We start from the raw sequence: 26301 nt of genomic DNA on the forward strand, positions 1-26301 counted from the left end.
CTGAGGGGTTCCCAAATCCTTTGACGGATCTTCCAGCTGATAAAGCTGATGATCCTGTTAGAGCTCTGGTTCCGCTATGGGATAGCAGGATGTAATGGGCGGTTGACACAATCACTCACTCTCCCATCTTGTAGAGCCAGATTGGCTCCTTGGTGCTCTGGAGAGCTTCAGGCTATGAAGCAAGTTGGTCAAAGTCTAGAGTACAAGTGGCACAAGTCTCACTCTGAAACCCAACAAACTCTGGTTTGGGCATATAATCATGCCTACCATATGACAGTGTGGACAATGCAAGAAGCCTCATTGTGCAGCTCATTTTGCAGCTTCCATTGCATCCTCTAGCAGCCAATCCATGGAGTTATTTTGGATGACTCCCACCGTGGGTGTGAGATCTTTGGGACGTTCAAGGGCATTCTTTTCCCAACTGGCTATACATTTTGAGGATAAAATTGGTCAACTTCTGATGGATTTTTTGTGTTATTTATTCCTCATGATGCAGTCAGACTTTCTAGAGATCTTTATTTGGGACTTTCCATTGTCTGGGCATCTATTAGGTAGAACTCCTTATTGAAGCTAATAGCTTCAAAATTAGAAATAAGAATCTCCACTCCCATAGCTTGAACAAGTGCAGTGCAGAAAATTGCCACAATCTAGTATTGGAGGGTGGTGCTTGTCTGCCTGTGTGGCCATCTGTTCCCAGGTCCCACTCCCTTCATATAAGAAAAAATGTGGGTCTCTGGGAAGTCATAATCCACTGTTCTTATAATAGGCAGGCACTTCCTCTGGCTTTGAGCTCTAACTGGAAGAAGGAAGATTGCCGCCATCTCCCAGCCATTGGCATGCAATTCTATATGACGGTATTTGGTAAACACAAACTGCTCCCTCGTTTATTCCCCCTTCTCAAAAGTTCCGCCTGTCATAAATCTGCAGATTCGGATTTCAGACCATAATATGTAAACTGAATACATTTATATTTCCCCCTAAAATCATGCTCAATTCTTTTTATGATATATATTTCTTACCTCAAAATATTAACTGCCCTGAACATAGCCTTGTATTTCTGTTCCCTTTCTGCTCATCTGTGAATGACCGAGATCCAGCTCTAGTCATGTACAGTCAGTCACTTGCAACAACTAATGAGTCCGGATAGGGATGTGCGTCCTTATCTGCATTAAAATATCCTTTTAGCCATTTTAACAGGGCCCCTATGTGTTGCGTGTAGCTCTCCTGGTCGTTTATCTGGAGACCAAACAGGCTTTTCTTTTTTTAGAGCTAGAAACTAACAAGAAACAGCTATAACAATAAACTGTGGATACATCTTATCACCTCCAACTGCCCGTTTGTTCTGACCCCATTTATCCCTCAGCACATAGAGATGTGTCTCTACCATGGCATGTGCAGATACACATCCAGATTCACATCTCCATCTGTACTGGCTGTGCATGCAGAAACCTGGTTCTGTAAGCAAATCTCCATTCCTGGATCACAGGGCATTATCAGTAATTTAACAGCGTATCAGAAATGAGCTGTATTATGCAAAATGAAAGATGCATGTACAGTGGTACATCGGGTTAAGTATTTCATTCGTTCCGGAGGTCCGTTCTTAACCTGAAACTGTTCTTAACCTGAAGCACCACTTTAGCTAATGGGGCCTCCTGCTGCTGCCGCGCCACCGGAGCACGATTTCTGTTCTCATCCTGAAGCAAAGTTCTTAACCTGAAGCACTATTTCTGGGTTAGCAGAGTGTGTAACCTGAAGCGTATGTAACCCAAGGTACCACTGTACTTATTATTATGTTTTCATCTGCATACATAGTCTTCCAAGTCCCATTTTATCCTGTAAATTAGGTTAGGAAGAGAGATAGTAGCTGGCTCCCAATGTCATCCATGGTGGAGCAAGGGTTTGAGCCTGGCTCTCCCAAGTCCAGGTCAAATCCTGTAATCAAGATCATAGAGCTTCTCTAGCAGTATAGTAGGTTTTAGCCAACATCTGATGCATATGCTCAGGAACACTAGCGGATTAACAGCAAAATAAAGTTTCACCCTGTTGGTTTTCTAAATCTACAGAAAACTATTTTCTCAACATTTTTGACATTTATATTGTCAGAATTCCCAGACTCTGTCATATCAATAGTTTGACTTCACAGTTTTCATCCTATGATACTTCTTTAGAAAAATATTCATTCTAGAAATGCAGGTGTGTTATCAATTCAATACTGCTTTTTTATGGCTCATCTATTATTATAGGCCACTAATGTACACATTCAAACCAGATGAATCATAAATGTATGCATAATGAGATCATGGAACAAACAAGACACTGCCTGGGTTACGTGGTTTGGTAGGGCTGAAACCTTCATCACTAGTTGCTGCAAAGCTGGTTTATCAAGCTCCGCAGGATTTCTCATGACATGTGGTGGACCCTGCTGTTGTGAAGAATGGATTTTGCACAAGGCATTTTCCTTGTTGCAGTGCACTATGGAAGGAAAAGAGATTCATTTTGCACTTCAGCCCAGAGTGGGGGGACATAGGGAATTTAAGGCGCAAGGACCAGTCCTTGTGTTCCTTAAAATTAAAAGTTGAAAAGCAGCCAATTTTAGGAACATGAATATGATAAATTCTGTAACATCCAATGAAATAAGCCAAGGGTCAGCAACCTTCTTCAGCCGCTGGCCGGTCCACCATCCCTCAGACCATGTGGTAGGCCAGACTATATTTGGGGGGGGGGGATGAACGAATTCCTATGCCCCACAAATAACCCAGAGATGCATTTTAAATAAAAGGACACATTCTACTCATGTAAAAACACGCTGATTCCCAGACCATCTGCTGGCCAGATTTAGAAGGCGATTGGGCCGGATCCGGCCACCAGGCCTTAATTTGCTTACCCCCGAAATAAGCAATGCAGGGCCAATATATGACTTCTGAAGTCAAGCAAATTGCCTCTTTAGAATGCAGACTAAGTGCCAAATAAATTCAGGCATGTTTAAAAAGAAACTCACAGTTCACAAAAGGCAAACACAGCATTTATCCAGCAGCCATGACATTTAAATGCAGGAGATTGGTGCCAGTAGCAGTGAAATCCTGCAGCATGACACACTGGTAATTCTTCAGCCGAGAGAAAACAACAACAATTCACTTAAATTTCACTCCTGTTCCAGCAGCATGTATGAACAACACTCAGGGTTGTGACCATCTACTATACTATTCCCGAGCTATCGCTTTAATAATTTTTAGAAAACAAAAAAGTGATAAATACTTTATGTTGTGCACTGTAATTTTCAGGAGGCTAGGCAGCATTGGGTGTGTAAGCAGGGGCAGCCCTACCAAAATGAGGCAACTGCTTTAGGTGGCAGATGTTGGGGCAGCAGTGGCAGCCCCCTGTCTGTTCATAAGAGCCCTCTGGGCAGTTCAGTCTATTGGAGGTCAGAGCTGTGTATGTTAAATAGCCTGTTCTGGCCACCCTGCTACGTAAGGTGCAACACTGCCAGCATTGTAGTAATATTCAACAGCCAATCTAGTTGACTTCTGCATGTGGATTGGGAGGGATGCCATCTTTAGCCTTCATCTCGGAAGAGGGAGTGAAACTGGGCTGGGGATTCTGCAACTTTGTACACATACCTGACAAACTAAATAATCTGAACACCAATCCCAAGAGAACAGAGGAAGGAAATGGGGCTCCAAGAATTAACACTATTTTGCATCCTAGCAGAAGAAGTGCCATTTGTTCTCACAAACCCTATTCTTGCTCTGGAGAAAGGGGTTCTTTATCCAAGTGAAGCATTCTGAGCAATGTGGCCCAAAGAGCGCAAGTGTTTCCACCACTCATGGTGGCTAGAAAATATTTCAATACTGTATTGTATTCTGAAAACTAACACCCTTCCCACTGATATACTTCCCAGACCCATAAACAGATAAGGGTTAACTTCTGTCCCCAATAATTATATGTCTCTGTGTTATTTATCAGCCTCTGACCCTTTTTCATGGTGATTATTTACTCCGGAACAGAAGTGCCAGTGCAGTGCTGTCTAATAAGCAGGCTGACCTGGAGCTTGAATTACAGGGGGGAACATAGGAGACCTTAATGAAACAAATAAGGTCCACTTCCTGGTTCCACTGAGTTTTTGCAAAAAAAAAAAAAATGTCCCCAAAGCCTTCCAAAAACAGTAGTTAAAGTGGCCATCATAAAAGATAAAGGGGGCAGAAGCTCTGCTGGGCATCATCCCTGCCCTCAGTAAATTGAGTACTGGGTTGACACCATGTACAAATAGTATACAGGACATGGCAGTCCTGCTTTAAACATTAAATGAAGGGCTAGTCTTCCATGCATGGGACCATAACAGCTGAAAGCAGGTCTGTCAAACAGTACAGAGACAGCAGCTTGCATAACTATAGCATTAATATGTTTTTTTCATTTCAAATAACTTAATTTGGCCAATGCCATTTTCTGATTGTTGCTACCCGCTTATTATTTGTGCATATTCAAAACCTGTTGAGTGCCTGACCTAGCCGTGCTCATGTGTTCAACATGCATCTCCACACTCAGTATGTGGACACTGAAGCCAGGGCTAGCCCAGGAATGTGGCATGTGGGTGGGGCCAGAAGCAGAGCCCTACTGCTTCTCCAGTAGATTCACACCCTACATCCATGTAATGCATGAATGGGGTTTACGTATCACTCTTTTCATCATATTCAGAAGCCATGACTTCATGATGGCATTGCAATTTTTTACGCCCACTGAGTGAGTACAGTGGTACCTCGGGTTACATACGCTTCAGGTTACAGACGCTTCAGGTTACAGACTCTGCTAACCCAGAAATAATACCTTGGGTTAAGAACTTTGCTTCAGGATGAGAACAGAAATTGTGCTCTGGTGGCGTGGCAGCAGCGGGAGGCCCCATTAGCTAAAGTGGTGCTTCAGGTTAAGAACTGTTTCAGGTTAAGAATGGACCTCCAGAACGAATTAAGTACTTAACCCGAGGTACCACTGTATAGGTGGGAACTTAGCACGGTTTGCAGATAAGCATGTGGTGAACTGTCTGTTTTACATATGAAGAACTGGCTGGTTGGCTACAAGAGAAAGCATTTGCCCCCCAACTCTGATTCAGCAGGGAAGGGGCAAGGAAGAAACAATGTAGAGTTGGTGGGAAGGCTCCAGCAGTTGTATTTACGGTAATCTGCTGGGCTGTAGCATCTGAGAGGCTATAGCATCTGTGAGGACCACATCCCTGTTGCCCTGCCTTACATTTTACCAGTAGAAAGTAATGGTGATATTCTCACCACCCTCTGGAATGTTTGCATTTGGTGTAAGGTCACCCAAATTCACATATGGCTCATTTATATTTCAGAGATAAAAAACACTTCAACATGACGCCAGATCTGCTATTTATTTCTCTCTCTGAGGATCAGGCCTCCCCTCATTCCTTTTCACATCTATAAAAAATGTCCCCATATCTAGCAAAACATGCCAGCATACTGGATACAAGTTCAAATGTCATTATACTGATCATATAGCTATGGTTGAAGGGACGGGCCTTGGCACTGCACAAGATGCCTGTCGATTTCCCCACTAACATGGTCCAAAACAAGTAGCCCTTGTACCCTTGAAACCTGAAAACTCTTCCTCTGATTCTAACCATGTAATATTCATCTTTGTATTTAGAGAGAGTTTGATGTTTTCACTCTGGCTGGGATCCAAAGTGCTACTTTAGGTATGCCCAAGGGCTTGTACATACGCAATAGGATTTAAGACTCCCCCCCCCCCCACTCCTAATGCCAGACCCACCCATTCTGTGTTAGTGATTGCATTTGAAAAGTCAGTCAGTTTCAAAAGAGGCACGCCAGGGTGGGGGCTGGTGTTTGATGATGACTTCATGGTTGATTTCCCAGTTATCTGCAGAAAGCTCCTGCAGTTGTGAATGATCCACTTGTGTATCTCTTATGTATGGTTTATTTGTTTCATTGGTCACTGAGGATTTAATATGGTCAGCAATACTACAGGATCATGGGTTAGGGAGCGTGTGAACTGAAACTTTGGTTTTCTAGTACTTTGCGATGGAGGGTGTGCCACAACTGTGGTACAGCTCAGGAAACCAAGGAGTTTTCTTTGTGTGGTGAACAGTGTAGTAATGCAGAACAATAGTTACAAATGTCACATTTTCTTATGTAAATATTATTAGTAGCTGTATTGCTGGTAAATACAGGCAGTTGCCCTGGTCAGGGAATCATGCAAGGTGGGTTACTTTCTACTGGCAGAAAAGTACTCTCAAGTAAAATTTGATTTCCCAAATTGTTGCCATAGTTTTTAACCTTCTGCTAATCTATTACATTGTATTTCATATGGAGAATGTTTTGTGAATGCAAAGCAAGTGTCCTTGAAAGTAAGGCTCACTTTCTGCCAAATTGGCATATAAATTAGGATCGTATACTAAATACGGTATGTTTATTAGTAAGCATCCTTAATCTGGATACAACTGAGAATCTCCTCTCATCCCCAAATAAACCAGACAAAGAGCCCTGAAGAACTCAAAAGCTATCACTAGAAATGGATGTAGTTGAAATGTATGTCCTTTTGTATGCTCTTTCACACTACATATTACAATGCAATACTTCAACGTTACATGGCATGAGAATGATATTACTTTTCCTATATGCTTTACTCTGATTCCATATTAGAGAAAGGAGACGGGTCCTAAGCAGGAATGCTTTCACTTCAGCCTGAACAATCAAGGCTTTCTGGTCCATCCCTGTGAGCTTAGGATAAGCACAATGTGCTTAGGCCTTGTGGAGTGCATTTTTGCTGAATACCAAACAAAGGCTTTCCCAGCCCCTCTCTTCTCAGTTAAAAATACCAGAGCCTGCTGTGGATGGTCAATAAATCTTTGAGTTCTCCTATTAAACCGAAGGATTCTGAAGGACAAAGTGAATGGGAAACTTGAAGATTGGAGTTAATTGTATGACTTTGCTTAAATTATTTAGGCACTGAATAAACATTACAGGTGGTTCTCTCACTTCAAAAAGTAGGTTGTCTTGTGTGCATGAGAGATTTGGCAATTGTCTAATCAATGAGTTGTCTTGGGGTTCTCACCTCTTCAAGAAAAAGGAAATTCACAGACACATGGTCATCACTTTTGATGACTGAAAACATCAGGTGATAATTTGTATATTTGAAATAGGCACAAATTATCAAACATCTACAAGAAAGGGGTTTCATACTACTCGTAACAGAATTTAAAACCAAATAATTGCAATGAGACAGTTCATTCTTATCGAACAATATGGTGTCATATGACCTACATTCATACATCTGCAATTCAGCCTTGAGACAGGCTACTACTGGGTATGCATTTTAACACATCAGAATCTGCAATTGTAACTCATTTTCAGTACTGTGGAAAGTTTCAGCATCTTGCCAGAATAATCAAAGGTATAGCAGCAGCAGCAGCACACATGCACACCTTAATTTTTCAGTCTATGTATGTAACGAACACACTCTTTTCTCCGTTTACCACCAGCCGCCTGAAGAGATAGAATTGAGCCTAACAAAATCAGGCCTCCAGATAAACCAGCTCATCTGTAAGGTGCTACTGGATGATTTATCTTTCTACTACCAACAGAAAGATTAAGTGGACTCCCCTCCTCTTCATTAGGAGGCCATGAAAAATTCCAAAGGAAGAGACCCTAGTCACTTTCCTAAACAACCTGGTTTGTACTGTAGTGCCAAAATGTTACTGCCATGTTGGAACAGTGTTCCTGCACTGTGCTTTAAAATCATTGCTTTTTGCAGCAGTGTGCAGCATTTAAACTAGCTAAACTTCAATTTATAGCCAGGTCCTATGTATATTTACTAAGAAGAAAATCCCACCTAGTTTAATGAGGCGTACTCCCCCAAAATTCCAGATAAGATATTCTGGTCCCATCTTATCTTATGCATGCTTACTCAGAAGTAAAAACCCACTGAGCATACTGGCAACTGCATCCTCAGGCTTCTGGCTCTTCCTCCAGGAATTTCTGAGCAGCACTTTAGCCTCATAACAGCCTTGGGAAGTAAGTTGGGATAAAAGATAAAGTCTAGCTGAAAACCTGGGCTTAGTGTTTGAACTTGGATGGGACCGGAATATCCCACAGTGAAGCCCCACTGAAGCCAAGAAGCCACTTTTTTCCATCTCGCAGGAGGCAGGCACTAAAGTGGCATATATGGAAATAAGCCCCATTGATTTTAAATTAAATCTTATTTCCATCTGCGCCTGCTTGGACTTGGTGTTAACACCAGCCATCCCCGCAAGCCTTGCTTTCCGATATCTTTGCTCACAAACGCATCGTCATCCGTGATGATCTAGTATTCGACTTAAGCCTCCCCACCCCAAAGTTGGTGGGTGTCCCCCTCCCGCCCTTCTCCTTCTCCTCCTTTCCTTTCGCTCCTTTATCCAAAGGCTGCTCGGCTCTCTGTCATCTCTCTCCTGGTAATTGGCAGCAACATCTGACAAGGGATCAACCGTTGCTTGCAATCTGTTCAGTGACATTGCACACCTGGTCTTCGCATCCTCTCCCTCTCCCACTCCAGCTATTTATACCGCTCCGGCACCAGACGCGTCCGTGGCTCACAAGAGCAATAACTTTGGGCGCAACAAGGGCACCGCGAGTCATTTTTCTCTTAGCCAGCACTGTCTGTTCTGCTCTGCTGAGGATGACACAGGGCTCTTTCTCGGCGCTCGTAAGCAATGCCCAAAGAAACGCGGCGGCTGTAAGAGACCCGCTCTCCCTTTGCGCAGAAAGGAGTATGGAAAGGCGGCGGCGGCAGCTGCCTCTTCTGCAGTACACCTCCATACACCCCCTCTTGCTCCATACAACGCAAGGGTTCTCCCCACCCATCTCGCCCCTTCCCACCCGCCGCCCTCGCCTCGTGCATAGCCAGCCGAGCTGTCTCTGCTCTTTTCCCCTAAGGTCTCGCGCCGGCAGGCAACAGCCCTCAGCTCTCTCTCGCGCAGCACGCGGGGCTGACTGATAGGGCGCCAGGAGGCAGGCAGCGCTTGTCCATTCGCAGCTAATGATCCCCGCCGGCACTTGGGCTGGAAAATGCGCGAAAGCTGCACTCACGCCCCGCCCGGCGCCTTCTCCCGCTGTGAAATCCGATCCAAGTCCGGAGCCTTCGCTGCTTCCATTTTCAGCCAAGGCTGCTGAGGCCTGAGCCTCCCTAGGAGGAAGTACAATGAGCACCGTGGGATCGGGCCGGAAAGCTGCTTGACCCCTACGGCCAAGGAAAACAAGCGCTAGTGCAATGGAGAGGCTGAGAGGGCAGCGCACCGACCGAGGAGTCCCGGGTTCAAGTGTCGCCTTGGCTACTAAGCCCACCATCTTTTAGCATCAAGCCCACTGTCTACTAGGCCGGCGGCCGGGAGGTTCAGAATACCGACCGACCGCATAAGTCTGCATCCAGGGGTGTCAACTTGAATAAAACATTAGGGGGAGGAGGTAATGCCCGCCCCACATCGCAAGACACCGCGCACGCACACCATTTGAATGGCAATGCCCATCAACTTGGAGAGGGGCTCAAATATTTTACATCGGTCCCTAAGAGTTGGGTTCTATGGTTGCACAGGAAGCTCTCTGAACACTCTAGAAGTCAATGCCAAGCACTGTTACTATAAAAGTGATAGAAATTAGTGGGTCGTGCGCTTACTTCCGAGTCAACACGCCTCAGTCCAGGTTTGTGTGATCCGATCCTAAGCACGTTTACCGAGAGAAGCACGTCCTAGGTCATTTAGAGGTTGTAGGTCGATCCTATGCTTGTATAAGCGAAAGGAAAGCCTGGTGTTATGTCTCTGTTCTCTGCGCGTTTATTCGCCCGTCCCCCTGAGCATAGTCATTTGAAATACAGGACAGCGAGCTGCCTTTCGGTGGCGAGGAAGGCGGGAGGGGCAGGAGCGGCCGGGCTCGCTGGCTACGGCAGCCAAACGCGCGAGGCAGCCAAGGGAAGCCACTTTTGCAAGCGATATATAATTAGCCCGAGCTGCGCTTTCTTCCTCTTTCCATGAGCTTTCACCTTCAGATTCTGAAGGGAAAAGAGAGGGAGACGACGAACGCCCTTATCAAGATGGGATGGGCTCAGGGAGGGAGGTGAGTGCGAGGCGTCGCTTGGAAGCGGGCCAAGAGGAATTCCTGAAGGTTATTCAGGCTCCGGGCGGAATCCTGCTCTCGTTCTCCAACGCAAAAAGGAGGGAGGCAAACAAATGGCTGTCATCCTCATCAGCCAGATAACAACAACCCAGATTACAGACTGCGGGGCAGAATCCTCCCCCCACCCCCGCGTTTCTGCGTTTCCTTGGACAAGACGTCAAGGCGCCCATCAACCGCGCGCTCTGCTCGCAAACTAGCTACCGAGGGCTCGTTTTAAACAACGAGATGTTGGGCCACCTTTGCATCGTTTGCTTCTGTGGAGCAATGGTGGGGAACCTTTGGCCATCCAGCTGCTGTTGGACTACAACTCCCATCCTCTTTGGCCACTGGACATGCTTGTTGGGGCTGATAGGAGTTGTAGTTTAGCAATGGAGACCCACAGGTTCCCCGCCTCTGCCGCAAAGGGTCCTGAAAGCAGGATGCCAGCCATTCTTACAAGGAAGCTAACTCGTTTCAATAGGTCGTATTTACGAAGAACGGTGGTCTTAAGAGTCGTAGTCCTGGACTTCTGTTTGGCAAACCCTGCTTACCTCAGTTCCGTTCTCCGATAAGAGAAGGCGGCAGTCCTAAACATATTGACTGGCTTTAGGTTTTAGCACGCTCTTTGTGGATCGAAGCCACAGCTTGCTGCGAAGTCCTTAAAACTTATAAGGCAATGCCTGAAGCCAAGTGAAACCGGACTCGCTGCTAGGTTGGCAGACACCTGAGCCAGAGGTCTTTGCTAGCCCTGCTACTGCTCCTTGTCACAACGTGATGACTTGGAAGTGCCTCTGAGTTCAGTGGTCTCCTCCGAAATCAGCTTGCATAGCGTAGGACAACCAAAAGCGCTGAGGACTGGAGAAGGCCCTTTCCCCCACAGCCCATACTCCATCTCTGAGGCCTGTATTGACATGCTTTCCTAGCCCTATACCATTTAATTTTCTCTGCCTGCCTCTCCCTCCCTCCTTTCCCAGCCCCCGATTCCCAGAGGCTTCCATGTGGTCGAGATTGCCCCTTAACAAAAGTATCCAAGCGGGGCGGGAGAGGCAGTTCGCACGCTGGCTCTGCTCCACTAAGTCTGCGCAGCCGGAGGAACCTTCAAGGACCGAGCCGCCACCCCTTTGATGTGCGACGCCGCCTGGAAGCGACAAAAGCCGAGCTCTCCTCTCCGCCCGGCCTCCTTTCAAAGGAAGGCGCTTAATTGTGCGGGCTCCTTGTTTGGGGAGGGAGCGGCAGGGAACTCCGCACAAAGTGGCGGCCAGCCGGAGCACGGCTACATCAAAGGTATTTATTTTGATTATCTCCTGGCTATTTTTGGCAAGAACTTTCCTCCTCTCTCGCTGCTTAAGTTTTGCCGGCAGAAGTGACTGTAATGATTCGTCTTTGTTCTCCACTGGATGTTTACGTTGCTCTTAGCATCACGTGCCTTTTGCTGGGACCACCAGCCCGCGGTTGCACTGGCTTGATTTGGAGTTAATCCTGGAAGGGGAAGGTGGGGGCGGCGGCGGCGGGTAACCCTGCTTTTATTAACTGTTTAGGTGTCAGCTAGTTTTTTTTTGCGCCGCCAGCTTCTTCTAACAGCTTATTGAAACTTCTCTAATGGTGGGTTTGACTTTCCATTTGAAATTGTTCTCTTTACCTCCCTGGAACAAACCCGGATCATCAAGTGTCACGGAAGCCTCCTTCATTGACTTCCAATTCTGTTACGCCTGCTTCTTGTTATCAAAACCAGGAGCCAAACCCCAAAGATGGAACCACCTTGTACTGGTTGTTGACTAATCCGGGTTAACCACATTTCTGCTCACGATTCTAATCTGGGGTTATAATTCCTCGCGTAGAAGCATGAATGGACAGAAAACACCCTCACCAATCTTGAATCATTCGACGGCTAGTAGGATCTGTAGGTAACTCTTATTCAGAATTTGCCATGATATTGACATTGGACCTAAAAAACTCCATTACGCTGCAGTTCTAAGTATATGCTTATCTGAAAGTAACTCTCAGTTAAACCTATAAAACAGAAGCAGGAACAAACCTGCTTAAAATAGGCCTGTTGTGGGCGGCGGGGAGCCCGTGACAGAGCATCAACTGAAGGGGTAAGCAGCTATCCTTTGGTAGAATATATCCAATGAATTCCGGTAGACTTATTTCCAAGTAAGCACACATGATGAGATGGGGTCGTCAGCCCTACAGAAATCAACGGAAGGAACTCGGTGTGTGCTTAGGGAACTTAGGGATGTCCTGATGGAGCCAGCCAAGTGGGGGGAGGCGAAGGTGGCCTTTCCTATCCCAGGAAGGAGCGACAGCCGCCGCCCCCTTCCTGCTGGGGGTTGGCTCGCGTTCTCCAGGAGGCTGGAAATACCTCCAAATTCGAAACAGCTGCTGGCCTTGCCGTGGTCTGCCTGCTAAAATATGCCGATCTCCTTTTAATCTGTTTCATATTCACAAATTAAGCACTTAGCCTAGGTAATAAATCATTAGCAGTTTACGAGACGAGGCTGAGACACACCAGTGAAGGGAAGTTGGGGGTGGGGGAACAGATCCCCCTAAAAGCGCAGCAGCCGCGCCTGGAAACCAGCGCTTGGCAAAACGTTGCCTGGATTCTCTGGGGCGCAGAGCGCCCGAAGCACGTAGTGTCGAGGATGACGCCTTGCCAAAAACCGCTTTCTCGAGTTCAGGGGTGGGAGGTGGGGACTTGGCCTAAAAAAAACCCTCCGCGGCAAGCGGAAGAAGCTGGAGGTCTGGCTGGAGACAGCTTCCCCGCACCCCGCCAAAGCCTCGTGCCTCCTCTGAGCAGGTAGCGCCCAGCTTGGCTGCACCTGCAAACGCGGCTCCGCTGCAAAAGATGACTCACTGGGAACAAGCAAGGCGCGGGCGCTCTCCCTTTCTCCCTTCCCTTCCCTTCCCTTCCCTTTTTCTTTCTGGCTGCGAGTCTCCGTCTCCTTTCCAAGGGCAGCTCGCCCATTCCTGGGCCAAGCTCTCCCCGCAGCCAACCCCCCCCCCCCAAAGACCGGGAGACACAAGACACCGGTAGGACTGGGTTGCAGTCAATAGCGGGAAGGCAGTCCTCTTACCCTGACTCTACACGGGAAATAATCGTGAAAGAAACCACCAGACAGCCTAGGATCACATTGAAACAAGATAAACATTTTTACTAGCCTGCTTAAAAAATAAAGACCGGTAGCTCAGCCTGCTCCCTGACGCCACAGAACAAAGCATATTGAGGAAAGGAGGGGTGGGGGTGGGGCTTGCACAGGGGCCACACAGGGAGCCTGGTCTGGCAACGTCAAAGTCCCACAACGTGCTTCCGGTGCCAGGACTCAACCCTAGGATACTGTATTTGAAACCATGCTTCTGAGCAAGCGCAGAGTGTTTTCGTCTCAGCGCTGAGCAGCCAGACCCCTCATTTCTGAATACTGTATTAGGATCTCCCAAGCTTAGTTAGCAGGAATAGCAAGTCCCATTGCGCCCAGGGAGACTTCCTAAAGGGAGACGGCATAATAAGCGGTAAAACACTTGTTGCTGATACCCCACTTCTTTCCTGGATGGGACTCAAGGCGGCTTACGGGTTCTTTGCGTGTTCGATCCCTGACATTGCCATTTAACTGGAACTCTGGTTCCGGGCCGTGGAAAGATCCCTCTCTGCCTGAGGTCCTCCAGACTGCCTTTAATTCCCGAAGAAGAGGAAGGATGGTGGACCGGAGACCCTCCAGTTGCTTTTGGGCTCCAGCCGTAGCCAGCATAACCAAAGGTCAGAGATGATGGGAGCTGTAGCAGCGTCTGGAGGGTCACCGCGGAGTAAGCAAGGTTAATTCTAAACTAACGAATGCTCTGGACAAGGAGCTTCGCGTATTGTATGTACTTCGAAGTAACCCTGTATTAAGATATGGCTTCGTTCTCTTGAAATAAATTTCTTCTGAAACTACCGTGTCTTGTGAGGATTATTATTGTTGTTGTTTGGAAAGGGTGGCCGGTAATAAAAAGGAACCAGGTCAGAGACGGCGGTCCCTCGAGCACGAGACCCAGCACCCACCGCCAGTCCTGACGGTGACATTTAGCAGCCTGATTATGCACAGGAGGGGGAGGAGAGGCTGGCGGCCTGCCTGTCATTACATCCCTCCTCCCTCCTCCCTCCTCCTCCCCTGCCGAGGAGTCGGGGACTACAGGCTGGGAAGGGGAACCGGTTTTCTTCCGAGCCTTCTTCCCACCGCTCTGCTTCAGGTCCGCTGCAAGACTCGCCTCTGCTGCGCCCCTCCAAGTTCCCTCAACAGGAAAAGCCTGAGGATAGGATTTTCTCCGGGAGCCTCCCGCTTGACTCGTCTGTGCCAGACATGAAACGGCTGCCTGCGAGCGCGCTGCAGCCAGGAAGAAAGCGAGACCAGGACGGCGCCGGAGTGCCATCCGCAAATGAGTTCAGCCGGAGTTCTTGCCCTAAAGGCGAGTCCTTCTCCTAGGCTTACAGAGCCGCTGACACGTGACGAGTTACTTGGAACTCTTCCTATCAACCGCCTTAACCCTATGGATGTTTACTCAGATGCAAGCCTAGGGCTCATCCACAATGCCCTTTAACGTGGATAGCAAGCTCCCTGTAGCTCCATTAATTTCCCGTAGTCCGTATCATGTTCCCCTCCAGCAGCCTGCCTTCCCACACTTTCCCGTCCCTCAGTCCGGATTTTCTCATAGCCTTCTGTTCGGAGCATTCTTGGTATGAGAAAATCCGGATTGAGGGAGGGGAAAGTGTGGGAAGGCAGTGGTCTGGAGGGGAGCATGATATGGACAACGGAGAATTAATGGAGGTACGTACAGGAAGCTTGCTATCTACACTAAAAGACAGTATGGATGAGCACACCCACCCACAGAGAGAGAGAGAGTAGAGCGTCTACTGTGCCTTACTCCCAGTTCGAGCCTATATAGTGGGTTTTGCTCCAGTTTAAATGGGACTTTTCACTTCCGGCTCAAGGGGGCTGCCTGGCCGATCATTAAACACCCTGGGAAGTCGGTTTCATTGCGCACTGCAATTCCAGTACTTGGGAGTAAGGCTTACAGAGTTCAAAGAGGCTTACCTCGCAAGTAAGACTGCGGGTCTTTTGCCACTTTAGGTCCAAGGGCTGCTGCATGCAGAGGGAGCTGTTGCTTCCTGTGGGCCAAACTACTTAGCAAAATATCAGTGTGGGCCAATGCCCAAGTCTTAGGAAAGGCTGCAAGGCTGCACCCATTGGAAGGCAAAATATGGAGCGGGTGTGTGTGTTCTGTGCGCACTCCCAAAGCATTGCTCCACGTGAGGCCGGGCACGATACTCCGATAAAGTTGCATTCAGTCTCCTGGCTTTGGAAGGAAGCTGCTATATATAGCCAAGATGGCTGGACAGGACGCTGATGGGAAGGCCCGTCTCTTTCCACAAGCGAGCAGGTTTAAGGCAACACCTCATCCCGAATGCGCTTGTTTGGAAGGAAGCCCCAGCTATTTCAGCCTGGAGCTGGGCTGGAGTTCTGCTCGCTTCCTGCCTTCCAAGGGACTCAGTCTAAAAACTCGGGGGCCCCTTCCATTCATTGTAAAGGTGGGCTGACTTGTTGGGCTCCAGCTCAACTGGGAGGCGGATCGAGATGTCAGCTCAGGCAAAATAGAAGAAGTTTGTGTGTCCAGGATGCCTCTGGGAAACCTCTTATCCTTTCTACAAGCCCTGCTTACTCTCACCTCGCACCGTCAGGAAGGCGATCGATTTCCGTTGCCAATCCATAGGGATCTGCGATCTCGGACAGCACTAATTCCAGCAGGGAGCGAACGGAGGGCTGCGGTCACACCTAATCGTTATAACCCTCGCCTGCCAGGGTCATTTTTAAAGGGCACCAGGAGCCTGCAATTCTATGCACACCGCCCAGCGAGTGAGACCCATTCAACTCTATGGGAGTTACTTCCATGTAAACAATGGGTTGCGCTGTTCGGATCTTTCCTTACCCCGCTCCCCCGAGGCTACCCAGGAAAAGGATTCCGAGAGAGGAAATGAACAGCTCCGATCCACAGCACCATTAAGACGAAATGAGGTGTGTGAAGTGACTGGCTTCAGGGGTCGTAGTTCAGGATTGTTAGGAAAGACGTCGACTTATAAGGGGCTTGTGTTTGGTATATATACACACCAAACCTGATGGATTAGCTGAACGGATTTGCGGACGGGGCCTTCCTGGGAATAAGTAGGCTTTCGGCTTATTGGGGTTTGTGGATTTGAGCTGTTTGGGGTTTTCGGGGGCTCCATGACTAGTAAGGCTTTGAACGCGGAGGTGGCCAACATCAATCGCGGCGGCTCCGAAAACCTCGCTGTGGTGAAGCGAATGCAGCAGCAGGGCGATCCCGGACTCCAAACACTGAAGGGCGGGGGGAGGTGCGGGAGGAGGAGGAGGAGGAGAGGGGAGTGGGGGAGGGAGGGAAATGTAAGCGGGGAGGGACGGGGCCAAGGGAACGAGCGACTGCTGAGTGCATTAAAGAGAGCAACACCGACCTGGGAGCATCCGCCGCGTGCAATTGGAGGCGATCCCCTGGCGAGGAGGCGCTGTCAGAGGCTATTTATCTCTTGCCAGAGCTGAGGCTCCGGTTCCCACATCGGCCGCGTGTAACAATGGCAGCGATCAGCAGCCTTTCACGCGCTTCAGTGCCTGAATGGATTGCGGAAGGTGCCCGCGCTCCGCTCAGATGCCTGCTTGATTCATCCCCTCCGCTGCACAGTGACGATCGCCACGGCCGCTCTGCCCGAGGGACGCGCGCGGGAGGGGAGGGGAGAGGCGGTGGTCTGCCCCATTTGCCAGCGGAACGCGCACCCCCCCCACACACACACACAGACGCACACCCCGCTCCACTTCGCCTTCCTTGCCTCCCTCAGCACCACCTGATTTTCCATTTGCAGGACCGTGGCGTTCAGCCAGAAATGTCAGCGAGGACTGAAACTTGACACACAAATAGGAGCCCGAAGCAATTTCCTGCCTCCTCCTCCTCCTCCTCTCCTCCCCTGGCTCTCTCTTTCTGGTCCAGCACACGCACCCCACATGTCTCCATCTTGTCTTCTAAGTTCACTTTGAAATAGTTTGGCGCTTTTCTTCTCTCTCCTCTTAAAATGCTTGTACAATCAAATAGATGTATTTTGCAGCCGGGTGAATTTTGTCACTGGAAATTCTCCCAGGGAAGAAAGGGCCTTCGGTGCGCTGGCCAGGAGCTGCTCCTCGAAGCTGGAGCAGCCGTAAGGGAGGGGGCTCACCTGCTGTTTATAGGTAACGAACCAAAACAGAGGAGAGGGCCTCGGCCCATGAAGGCACTTAAGTCTCTGAAGCAGAGAAGTGGGAGCCTAGCACCGCCACCGCTCTGACCTGGGAGCACTGTTGGGTTGATCTAATTCGTCTCAAATTCCCTGACTGTACTCTGGCATTGAAAGAAAGAAAAGATGGGGAAGGAAGCTCAGGGCTCGGAGGAACCCGAGCGCCAGTTAAACCCTGGGTGCCAAAGGCAGTAGAGGAGGAGAGATTCTGAAAGGGCCCTTTCATAGGAATCTGCCCTGCTCTGACCATTGGTCCATCTAGCTTAGTATTGTCAACTTCGGGACTGTAGTGGCTCTCCAGGGTTTCAGACAAGGAGTCTTTTCGTCCTCTGCCTGGAGGTGCCAGGGATTGGACCTGAGACCTTCTGCATGCAAAGAAGATGCTCAGCCACTAAGCTGCAGTCCTTCCCTAAGGGACCTTGGAGCTCAGTCATTTCCACACACACTGCTCAATACAGAAATCTTGCGATTGCATTGTCCTTTCCAGCCTCTCCAGCAAAGGAGAGAAACCACCACCTCCTGGGGCAGGCAGGCAGACAGACAGCATTGGTTGATAGGTTCTCCTAATGTTTGGCCAAACTCTGCTTCCTTCCAATTTCCACCGCTTCCTTCTACTCCTGAGCCTTTCACTTGTCCATCAAATCGCAAAGACGTGTGACTGAAGGAGGTCCACACCAGACTGAGCTTCCTTGTGTCTCCTGTTAATCCATTCAGAGACTCGCCAAGTCCAGACTCCTACTAAACGCTGTAGGAAGGGAAGCAAAAATGAAAATCCACCCCTTTACCACAGGGGACAGGGACATGGAAAGGATGCTAAGCGTGTGTGGGGGGGGGGTGTAGGGGGAATCAATCTGTATAAAGACCCCAAACTCCAATTCTAAGCACATTGCTTGGAAATATGCCCCGCTGCCATAAACTACTCCCACTCAAAATGTGTAGGTTCGCGTAAGAGATGAAAGAGGATAACAGCGCAGTCATTGCCGGAAGGTTTCTTGCTTAATTACCTCGCTAGGTGAGGAGCTCTGGCTTTGGGCGCCATCCGCTTGCATTAATTTCAGTGTTCGGCATCTCAAAGGTCTGTGACCTGGTATCATCATAATCACTGCTATTGTTATTATGTTAGGAGAAGCGCCGCCCCTAATTCAATGGTGGAGCATCTCGTGTGCATGCAAAAGGTTTCAGGTTCAATCACCTGCCTGAAATCCGGGTGGGTGTGTGGCACGGCGCGGCGGCTCTGTCAATGAGGGTGGATGACAATCCTGAGGATGCGTAAACTCTGTTCCTTTGCAGCACACCCTAAATACATCCTTTTCCTCAATGAATTCTGGGCACTGCCATGTACACCTTTACGATTCCCAGCAACCTTTAAAACACTTCAGTGCCCCTAATCATTTGAGAGAAAGGATATGCTTCGACTGTAAAGGTACACAGTGTGTACACCATCTAGGCGGACCAATGGTCTCACTCGGTATAAGGCCGTTTCCTGTGTCCCTGTTGTTGGGGCTGGGGGCTACACAAACGCCTCTTTCAACTCAGTGGCTCCACCCTCCTTGACCTTTATTGGGGCTTCAGAGATGGAGGCCTGAAGTCTGTTGCATCAGATAGCGGTGGCCTAGAAAGCCAAGGAGGAGCCCCAGCGAGTCCTGGTCCTCGGGTTCCCCTCGGGAACAGCTCAGGTCGAGGTGGGGGAAGGAAGTGTCCACGTCCACCTCTTTCTTCCTTTTTCTTAGTGTCTGCCCATCGGCTAGAGACCCACAACCCTGTCCAGAATTAAAGCTGCTTTGCGTCCCAGCGACTTCTCCGTGACCTGAACCAGACGTAACCTAAAACGCGAGGGATTGCCTGCGTCATGAGTCTGAAACCTATAGGGTCCAGCCAGGGGCATTTGGCCAAGGATTGCATCCAAACCCGAAACAGATGCAGTTGGAAACCGCTCTCATTCAGATCAACGGGACCTAGGATGAGGAGGTAAAACAAGCAAACAAAAACCCGGGGGCTGGTTGAGCGCTGAATGTTCCGACTCCGAGAGCAGCGTTCGGGAATGCTGTTTGGTTTAATTAAACTGAGCGCTCCGTCGGAGCTTGTCTCTCAGCCTCGTTTGACGCTCCTGTGACCCAGCTGCCTCCCTCCCTCCCTTTCTCTCTCTCTCTCCTCTCCCACCCTCCTCTGCGGGGGAGGTGGGGGGAGAAAAAAATGCGTCTGCGGGAGTGAGAAAAAGCAAATCCGCGACAGCACCGGAGCAATCAGAAAGCCTGGCGTGAACGTGGCTAAACGGCGAGGCAAGGATGCCTCAGCACTTTCCTTCCACTTGTGCATTTGCAGCGCAAGGCAGGCTAATTCCTCCGCTGAGGGCCTCAATCAGGCATTTATTTGACACACATGATGCATGAACGGTTAAACGCTATTCTCAGCAGAGGGGGGATCAGCCAGTCGTTTCGTGGCGGAGAGTTGCCGCCGACATGCGGCTAGCTGGAGGAGGCTGCCTCCGCTCGCGTCTCGAGGCTTAGGGGAAGGAGAAGGGCGGGCAGGAAGGCTCAACTTTTCTCAGCCTCCTCTCCAGCGCAACCAAGGGCGAGGTGATAAACCTCCCGGCTCGCAGCCAGCCCTTCCCCTTTGCTCAGCGATGCCAGATGACCCCCCTTCCTTCCTTCCTACTTCCTCCCTCCCCCCTTCTTCTTCTTCTTCCTCCTCCTCCTCCTCCTCCCCCCGGCTGTTGTTTCCTCTCGCTCGCTCGCTCGCTCCCTGCCTCTCTCTCTCGCTCGCTCTCCCCCTCCTCCCTCACCGCTTTGTGTTTCCCTGCCGCACCGCCTGTGCTGGTGGCCACCAAGTGAAACTGACGAACATGCAAAGCCTGGCAGCGCCAAGCTTAGTCAGTTTCACGAGACAGAGAGAGGCAGGCAGGCAACCAGAAAGGGCACAGGAACTGCAGGGGGAGACAGGGGCGGCCAATATGGAAGGCGGGGGAACCAAGAGATGGTCCTCTTCGGGATAAAGCATAGAACTAGCTACGTGTTTCCTCGTTAGAGCTTTTGATTTTTGTCGAAAGGGCTCTTGGCCTGAGCGGGGAAACAATTGGCCCGTGTTTCCTTTTGGTTAAGTCATGTTCCATGTTCGAACGAAGAGAGAATCAAGTAGGCCCCGATCCCTGCATGTTGCTCCAGAGAAGGCAAATCCAGCAGAGACTGCTAATCCAGAATTGGAATGAAGTTCCACTGAAATAAAAGGAAATGTCCTGATCCTACGCAGGCAGTTCTGCAAGAAGACTGTAGCATTTTCAAACAAACGAAATGTTTATGCTCTCATGCTAAGTGCTTCAGTTCAGCTCAATGCTGCTCAAGGCTTTTAATGGGCCTCATGTTAAGTGGGTGTTTCATGAGAGGAGCAATGGGTCCCCGAAACGCCCTTTCTATTAGGGCACCTAGCTCGTGGAACCTTCTCCCCCCTGAAATAAAGCAGGGGCCAACTCCTTTGAGCTTTTGGAGCCAGGGTGGCAAAATGCAAGTGGCCTTTTTCTCAAAGTTGTTTGGCTACTGACTACAAAAATGATCTTCCTTCAGTTAGCTTTAATGTGTTTTTCTTTTTCAATTTCCACTTTGATGTTATTTGTGCTAGGCAAAAAGACGTGGAGCACAGCTTTACTTTGAGGCAAGGTTACCAAGCACTTAGCACTTCAAATACTATAAATGCTATAAGCACTATATAAGTGACAATAAAATCAAGACATAAGAGTTCAGCTGGATACCTTTTTTGTTTATAGCTTTTCTTCATTATTTTTACAGATGTCAAAACAGATACTCTAAAACAAATAAAGCTTACCAAAAGATAGGAATGGCTACAAAACAAACAAAATTAACAGTAAAACAAGGCTGGCTTGGCCACATGGTTGCTACAGTTCTATATTTTGGGGCAATGGTAATGTTCAAAGTTGAAAAACAAAAAGGGAAGAAGACTGAAGAAGAAAGTACAGCATAGGAGGCTGTAGTATATGATAAATTGTTGCTTTAAGGCTTGTTATACTACTCCAAAAGAGGGCCTGCTTCTTGTAGCTGAGGAGGGAATGTTTAGAGCTGGCAGGAAACTTATAGCAGCCCCTACTTTGTGTGCCTGCTGAACAAAATGAAGGATGTTGCCCTAAAAACCCATGAGATTCAATATTTGAGAGCCACCATACCACATGGCAGAGACTTCATTGGGATCCTAGCAGGGGCAGCTCATGCATGAGGTCAGGTGAAGCCATTTCAGGCAGGGGATCCAACCCCTGCTGTTGCATCACTGCTAGCCCTGCTGGGGCTTCCTGCACTGACAAGGCATCATTGTCCTTGACCCGACATCCGCTGCATCATCACCACTGCCGCTGTGTCATGGGGGCAGGCGCAGGTGAAGATACAGTTGTGTTGACAGGGTGGCAGCAGTGTGGGGGCAGAGAGGGGACTGGGTGAGAACCTAGATCTCTGGGGTGGGTGACATTGACATCAGGGCATGGGCAAAATGCCTTGGGTCAGCCCTCGCTTCTAGAACTGGAGCAAGAGTACATTGAAAGCAGAACAGCAAATAGGAAGTTGAGTCTGGGCCCTTTCACAAACATTGTTGGGGGAAAGTCTGGAAGGAGGCCTGCTACACTGATATATTTTGCAATTCTGCACAAGCCATACAACTTGGTAGCACTACAAAGCCACAGGATTGCTCAGAGGATGGGGCAATTGCCCCATGCATGCAGAAAGCTAGGGGGTCCCTGCATCGGGTCCTGTGCATAACATTGGCCATCAATGGTAAGTCAATGCACCTAATATTTCAAGGCAAGGTGCTACCAGAGAGTAATTTTCTGTGGCAGTTGCCACAGGAAAGCTGTAGGAGTGTTGTGAGGCCAGGCCTTAAGGGAATAATCCTTCCTGAGTGAGTGAGTGAGTAGTGGAGAAGGCAAACAGCAGCCCACAACCAGAAGACATGTGAGACTGAGCCCCAGGAAGCAGAAAAAATCTCTGCCACAAGGAGGTTGGAATTTGGAGGAGATACTCAGGCAGGAGAAGTATAACCTAATCCCTATTCCCTTAATCCCATGTAATAAAAAAATAAAAATGAAGCACACCTGTCATTCTGCTTGATCCCAGGGCAAGGAAGATCTGCAGGTGAGAATTTGCAGCTTGTGCGTGCAGTAATTCTTGTATGTAGATTCCCACATTCGTGCACACATGCATGGGCTTTGCAGTGGGCATCAGCAGGGATCCCAACATCACACCAATACCGGGCCCCATAAACCCGCTGGGTGGCCTTGTAAAGCTGACCATGGCTGGGGGGGGGGGCGGTTGGACATTGAAGGCACTCCGCACCCAGGCTGCTATTTATCCCAGGGCCAGTCCCAGTCCTGCTTCTGAAAACCTACTGGTTCACTCAGACCTTTGCTGGTCATTGATTCCAGTACTATTGAGATTTGTCCGTCTTCTGTAGTTGTTACTGCTTTTACTATATGTGTTGGCTTTTAATGTGCCATTTTATTGTTATGTACTGCAAACCTCCCTCGGATTTTTTAATGAAGGGCAATGTAAAAATACTTGCTCAAATAAACAAGGAAACAAATCCTAGCATATGTTGTACCTGCAAAGTAAATCACACATATAGGCCTTGAACCTCTTGTTCTTGTGAATCTTGTTGCCTTCCATATGTTTAGAATTGTGGCTGTTGGAGTTCTTTCTTAGTTGTGGATGAGATTGTTAGCTTCTCTAATAGACCACTGGAGTCCACTGGTTTTAGAAGCCTTGATTGTCAAGCAACTTGCCTGCACTGGAATGTACCATCTGTTGGACTGCTTTCTTATCCTAAGCACATTTATTGGATCATATTAGATCCCATTTGACACATGAGATCATAGCATTGTGGCGTAGGAAGGGACCACAGGGATCAGCAAGTCTAACCCCCTGCAATGCGGGAATCTTTTGCCCAGTGTGGGACTTGAACCCACGACCGTGAGATTAGCTGCCTATGGGTCAGTTTTAATTCTTCCTGGTGAGGCTGCATTGTCATCAGTGGGGGAAAATATTCATCAGGACTTCAGTGAGAGACAGAAAATAAATATGCTTTATTAAATAAGTAAATTTGGTGGGAGATTGCTGCATCCAATTTTTCAGTATCCTGTGAAATTCCCTCAAAACATAGTTTGTTCAAAACTGATATGAGTCAATAAAAAAGACTGAGCTGATTCACCAAGGCTGCTTCTGCATGGCCTGGGCAAATGCTTCTTCCATCATCCTCTCTCATTTCCCTCTATGCATCCCAAGTGTCAAGGACTGTGTCAAGTGAAGAAGAGCAGAGTGGCCTTGCGGAGCCTGCAAATTGCCAGCATTTACTGCCGGGATATGACATGGTTGTGGCCTGGAATCAGAAAGGAAAGTTGGCAGGGCTAATTGTCTGGGATGATTAGGTGGGAGGATGTTGCAGAGCATGAAAAGGCACGTGGGAAGGGATTTAGTGATAGGGAGCTGGTAGCTGCAGGAATAGACAGTGAAGAGACCAGGGAGAGAAAACTGAGAAAGGGCATGTGAGATAGAAAAAGAGTGCTGAAAGAGGTGCTGCATGGTGAGGTGTTTCAGCTGGCTGGAGAGCTTTGATGGGTGTAGGCTGAAGGCTAGAGTTTTGACCCAGGTGTAAAGGATCAACCCCTACCACAAACCTGTATCTCTCTCCTACAGTCTGAAAGATACACTCTACAAAAGCTGTGTACAGTAGTATAATTATTATGAGTGTGCCCTCTATCAGCTTAGGCTGGTGGCCCACCTATGCCCCTATCTGGCCAGGGACAGCCCAGCTACAATTGTCTATGCTCTGGTAACCTCTAGGTTAGATTACTGCAATGTGTAATATGGTTCAGAAACTTCAGCTGGTGCAAAATTTGCCAGCTAACCAAGTTGCTCACAAGGGCAAGACAGTTTAAACGTATTACACCAATTCTGACCTGACTGCACTGGCTGCCAGTTTGCTTCTGGGCCCAATTAAAAGTGCTGGTTCTGACCCATAAAACCTTAAAACAGCTCATGATCACAAAACCTCAAGGACCACCTCTCCCCATATGAACCAACCCAGACCCGGCCTGCAATGATCATCTGAGGCCCTTCTTTGTGTGTCTCCTCCATGAGAGGTTTCGAGAGTGGCAGCACTAGAATGGGCCTTTTTATTCCATCATTATACAGTGGTACCTCAGGTTACAGACGCTTCAGGTTACAGACTCCGCTAACTCAGAAATAGTACCTCGCGTTAGGAACTTTGCTTCAGGATGAGAACAGAAATTGGGCGGTGGCGGTGCAGTGGCAGCGGGAGGCCCCATTAGCTAAAGTGTTAAGAACAGGTTAAGAACAGATCAGGTTAAGAACAGTTTCATGTTAAGAACGGACCTCCAGAACAAATTAAGTTCTTAACCCGAGGTACAACTGTACACCTTTAGGCACCAGGCATAAACATTCTTCTTCAACCAGGCCTTTTGCTGATTAAGATCCTATATATTTTTTAATGTGTTTGTGGGATGGGAGAGTTACTGGTTTGCTTTGTTCTTGTTTTCATTATGTATTTTGTGTTTTTATCTTGTATCTTTATGCTGTGAACCAGCCTGAGGTCTTCGGATGAAGGACAGCAGACTGACTGACTGACTTGACTGTATAAATAAATAAGATGGCATTTGTAGGAAGCTTCCTTATACTGAATTGCTCTACACTCACTGGCAACAGCTTTCCAGGGTTTCATTCCCTGTCCTTTGTAGGCATGGCTGGATTAAGGTGGTACAGTCCCAAAAATAGGGACTGCAAAAAGTATTGTGGTATCCTAAACACTAACATGCTTATAATGTCGTAGGTTTTACAACAACAACAAAATTACAACACCTCAGCACATGCCATTTAACAATGCAGCCAGGTGAAAACAGGTCCCCCCCCCAACCTTGATGACAATAATAATAATTAGATATCATTACAATGTTACCCAAAGCTCTCAGGACAGGTTACAACAACTTAAACAACTTATGTTTTTTTAAGCAACTTACAAAAAGAAGGTGGGTCTGGAAAACATACATATCAAATGTCAGAAGCCATGGTAAAAAAACACCCCGCATCTTCAGCATTTCCTGAAAGCTGCATGATGAAGGTGGAAAGGGAGTTCCACAATTCAGGGGCTGCCAACGAGAATGCCCTTTCACAAGCTGCCGCCACCACTAGGATAAAATACAAAAAGAAAGCACTCTAATCATGTTCACTTAACACAGTATCACTGTTTTTGCACACTTCCTGCCTTGGGTAGCCTAACCTACCTCACATGGCCATTGTGGCGATATAGAAGGATGAATAAAATGGCTGAAAAATGGACGTTAGTGCTGGCATCATAGACACCAGATGTTGGTTCCTTCAACCAGACTTATGCATCTCTATTCTATAAACAGTCATGTTTTCTTGTGCACCCCCCCAAAAAAAATTGGCACCAACCAATCTTAATCTGGCTTGATTATTGGATGTTTTAGATCCCTTCAGTTTGGGGCCTTAGATTTCAACTGATAGTGAATCGCAACCTAACTGACAGGGGCTTCTGTTTTGACCAGAGCAGCAGCACTGCATGAACGTTCTTTTGCCCCCCCCCCCCCACACTGTTTTCCTGATCTAAACTGCATCCTCACCAAGTACTATTAATACCACTCCGGGGGGGGGGCAGTATATAATGCCTACTGTTTTTTCTCAGTGATGCTAACAGGAACATCTAGCAGTAATTATGGTTGGCTGGCTGGCTGGCTGGCTGGTATGGCTTAAAATTCAGGTAACCTTGTCATTTTTGTGCAATATTATGGGTAAAGAATTTGGCTCTTCATCTCATTTGATACCC

The 26301-nt window shown here is 48.2% G+C and overlaps 1 long non-coding RNA gene across 3 annotated transcripts in view; it reads left to right on the forward strand.

Annotated features, from left to right (window-relative positions):
- Nucleotides 1–26301, forward strand: part of LOC310704660 — a 56368-nt gene that overhangs the window by 19799 nt on the left and 10268 nt on the right. For all 3 annotated transcript variants that reach the window (XR_014524943.1, XR_014524944.1, XR_014524945.1), the window contains exon 2: nt 11126–11435. This is a non-coding gene — a long non-coding RNA (uncharacterized lncRNA). The remainder of the gene's footprint in view (nt 1–11125; nt 11436–26301) is intronic.

This window comes from Podarcis liolepis, assembly GCF_965112155.1.
Source record: "Podarcis liolepis genome assembly, chromosome: 4".
Taxonomy (NCBI): domain Eukaryota; kingdom Metazoa; phylum Chordata; class Lepidosauria; order Squamata; family Lacertidae; genus Podarcis; species Podarcis liolepis.